Source organism: Psammomys obesus, unplaced genomic scaffold (assembly GCF_907164565.1).
Source record: "Psammomys obesus unplaced genomic scaffold, mPsaObe1.curated_primary_1811, whole genome shotgun sequence".
NCBI classification, from domain to species: domain Eukaryota; kingdom Metazoa; phylum Chordata; class Mammalia; order Rodentia; family Muridae; genus Psammomys; species Psammomys obesus.
In genome coordinates this window covers 788,589-792,553 of record NW_026596287.1, presented here as the reverse complement: position 1 = coordinate 792,553, position 3,965 = coordinate 788,589, and the positions used below count along the sequence as shown (strand labels likewise).

General features: G+C 46.2%; 1 non-coding gene across 1 annotated transcript; it reads left to right on the top strand.

Moving 5' to 3' along the window:
* Positions 1 to 2,924: 2,924 nt before the first annotated feature.
* Positions 2,925 to 2,996, top strand: Trnaq-cug (transfer RNA glutamine (anticodon CUG)). The gene has a single exon. It is a non-coding gene; the product is annotated as a tRNA-Gln (tRNA).
* The last annotated feature ends 969 nt before the right edge of the window (positions 2,997 to 3,965 follow it).

Sequence of the window (3,965 nt, the reverse complement as noted above, 5' to 3'; positions counted from 1 at the left end):
AAAAAAAAAAAAAAAAAAAAAAAAAAAAAAAAAAAAAAAAAAAAAAAAAAAGCTAAAAAAGTATGGGCAGTAAGTTCATAGTGCTGTTTTCTCCACTGTGTATGATCTCAGCTAGCCTACAACTCCTAAGAGAAATCCATTGAACACAGGCTTACCTAGAAATGTCTTAACTTGAGAAAGGAGGCTGATTTCAGGCCTGATTTACAAAGAAGACCAGTAAGTTTTTCTAACCACCTACCCCCTGCTTTTCATTACAAAGGGGATGTCCTGAGTTGGGATGCTCTGCCTCACAGAGCTGTCTGTTCCCAGTTCTTATCCCAAGAGTGAGAACATCACCCGGGAGAAAAACAGCTGGGCAAAGGAGTGGGCAAAGGAAAACAAAAACACGGATCTGGAATCCTCTGGCACTGTGGACATTGCAGGGAACTGTGGGCCCACAGAGGGAGCTCACGCTGAACTTGGCACTGTTAGCACCAGCTGAGCTAACACACCAGTGAGTGCCGTCTCCACATGGTGCACAGACATACAGAGACAAAACACCCATGGACAAAACACCCATAATAATATATAGATTATATATAATGTTACATTCAGCAGCATGATGGTAGGGAAGTTAGAGGCTTTATGCAATTAAGAAAAAGAATGGTATTATTTCCTCAACATGTGTTTGAAGAGTTGTACAACAGTGGAGGGGGGTCACATCTTTCGTGTTTAGCACATGGAATCGCACAAAATATTATCCCATGTAGCTCCTCGAGTCTTAACCAACTTTGGGCACCCTTTCACTCTCAGGTTCAGAGATGGGACAAGAGGTAAAGAAATGAATGGAAGATGATTTTGAGGGGTCGTTGGTAGGCACTCATCACCTAACGCATTCACAACTCATAACTGGAATTGTGTCCTGGGAAGAAGAGCCCCTGTTTGATCTTTGCGTAGTCCTGTCTCAAGGATCCCGAAGGTGAACGGCAAGGAAAGACTGAGCCTCTTGTTGAAAGGGCACCCAGCCTGTTCCCAGCCCTTCCCAGCCTTTAGCTCACTGGAGCAGGATCTCCCAGGAGGCTCTTCATGCAGTTTGGCTTCCTCTCAGGTTTGTTACTGCAGGTTGAGTTTGGGCTCAACGGAAGTCTGTCCTGCTCGAACAGGCTGCTGGGCCACTCCCACAACCGGCCACCGCAGCAGAGCTAATCTTGTCACTTCCCAATACAAATCACGGGGTCTTCACCTCAAATACCGAAAAATATTGAAGACGCCTTTTTTTTTTTTTTCAGACCCACATTTTTTTTTTTTTTAAACTAAAACCATCTATGGGTCTAAAAATCCTCTTCCTATCGGAGGCGATTTGAAATTTAAGATGTCTTAGATTGCCTTTGATGCCGCTGAAGTCTCTTTCCAGTTAAGCAGCTACTGTATTTGTCACAGGGGCGGGAAGAGGGGGCTACTTAGAGGGTACCAGTATTTTAAACTGACCGTGAACTCCTGTTTCACCTCCTCAGTGTTGGGATTACGAATGTGTATGCTGGTTTAGTGGTGACACTTTAAAGCACTTTTTCTTTATCTGCTTATGTGGGTGTGAGTGTATGCTATGTGCGTTTGGGTGCCTGGGAAGACCAGAATATGACATCATATCCCCTGGAACTGGAGTTACAGGTCAGCCAGCCTTAACTGCTGAGCCATCTCCCATCCCCAGCAAATGACTTGTTTAAAAGAGACTAAGACATTATCACTTCTCTGAGCTTACACTTAGAAGTATTAATTTCCGGCAGTGCATTGCAGTTCCTAGCCCGGTGTTCACTCAGAACAGCCCAGGTGCCATCCCTCTGTCACTTACCACTGGCAAATGTGCCTTCACCTGTCGGATCTGCACGATGTTTACTGGGGGTTTAGAATCTGGGAGTGAAGTGCCCTCCTGGAATTTCCCCCCTAGTTTAACCCTCTGTGTTGTGCTTAAAATCAGGTCTTGGCTGGGAGGCGGATTCTCACTGAGGGGAACTGAGCCCAGGAGAACTATTTAGAGTCTTTGAACTCCCTTGAACAACAAATTTGCTCGAGATTCTTTATTTAAAATGTGTTAAAATTATCGCCCAGCATACAAAGAGGGACGGGACATACGGCAATCTGAGAAATCGAGTGTATGCGAAGGCTCACGCAAGTTCAGACGTAAAGTCCCAAGTGAAACGGTGAGAGGGATCCCAGAGGCTGGAGCGGTCTCTGGGCGGGTCTGAAGTCTCCTCGGGTTCAGTTCCCTTGCTCACGGCCGCGCTCCGTCCCCAGTTAAGCCTGTCACTCACGGGGCTGCACAGATCCTCCTTGAGTCTGGTAACTTCAGCACATTTATTTCAGTGTTTTAAACACCAATATTTCGGTCCATCACTGCGAACGTGGCAAAAACGTTTTCTTCCCATAACGTTCCTTTTTTTTTTTTTTTTTTTTTTTTTTTTTTTTTTTTTTTTTTTTTTTTAACTTCAGATCTGTCCACAAAATTGAGAGATGGACCTTGGGCTTCATGCTCAAGCTCCTCGATGGGACATAGATTCTCACTTGCATTTCCACGGAGAACATCACAGAACTCCACACGCCAGAGGAGCTCTGTCTGTCCAACAGCTTCAGCTGTTTTCCTAGCGCCCTGACTCCTGAGCCTCTGTAGGAAGCCTCGGGCAGGGGGTGGCGTGGGGGGGACTCCTGGTCTTCGAAGTCGGTGTTTTCTACTAGAATAGGTGTTGGATGCAGGTCATGAGATGAAAAAGAAGCCCCATCCAGGCTGAGGGAGGAGGGTCATCACGAGTTTGAAGCCACCCTAGTCCAGAGAGCTAGCTCCTGTCTGAATAAAAAGATAAAAGAAAAAAGAAAAAGAGATAAGGAAAGCAAATTGTTTTCTGTTCAAATAGAACCCCTGGAGGAAACTAAGACAATACCACTATTCATCTGGTTCCATGGTGTAATGGTTAGCACTCTGGACTCTGAATCCAGCGATCCGAGTTCAAATCTCGGTGGGACCTCATCTAGTTTTCCTTCTCACTAAAATTAATACTCCAAAATTAATTCTTGATAATTCCACCTTCATAGAGCTAAATACCTTTATTCACCAACTAACTAATGTTAGTTTATTCTTGATTATAGTTTGTTTCTTAGAGGAGAGAGAGAGAGAGAAAGAGAGAGAGAGAGAGAGAGAGAGAGAGAGAGAGAGAGAGAAACCTCAAGAAGAACCGCAGGAGAAAGCTACAGCTGCAGAGAAACGTGCTCATGATTGGAGAGGCGGCAGGGAACGGACCGGTGAAGACAGGGACGAAACGGTCCCTAGTTGTAATGGAAACTGGAAATAGAACTTATCTAGCTGGTGAGTCTGCAGAGCAATAGTAGCTATTTTTGTTATATCGAATGGGTTTTGTTTTGCTTTGTTTTTGGTTTTTGACACAAAGCCCCACCCTATCCCCAAGTGTCCTAAAACTGGCGGCAATCCTCCTGCTTCTGCGTACTGAAAGCTGAGACTTCAGCTAGCTTGGTTTTGTGTTTTTGGATGGATGGATGGATGGATGGGTGGATGGGTGGATGGATGAAGATGGATGGATGGATGGATGGATGGATGGATGGATGGATGGACGGACGGATGGGTGGAGATGGATGGTGGGTGGATGGATGGATGGATAGGTGGATGGATGGGTGGGTGGGTGGAAGGATGGATGGGTGGGTGGGTGGGTGGGTGGGTGGATGGATGGATGGAAGGAAGGAAGGATGGATGGATGGATGGATGGATGGATGGATGGATGGATGGGTGGGTGGGTGGATGGATGGATGGATGGATGGATGGGTGGATGGATGGATGGATGCGTGGATGGATGGGTGGATGGATGGATGGGTGGGTGGATGGATGGATGGGTGGATGGATTTACTTGTAGCCTGGAACTTCCAATCCTTCTGGATCCGCCTCTTGGGTGCAGGAATAACAGATGAAGCAGGGAGGCGCGGTC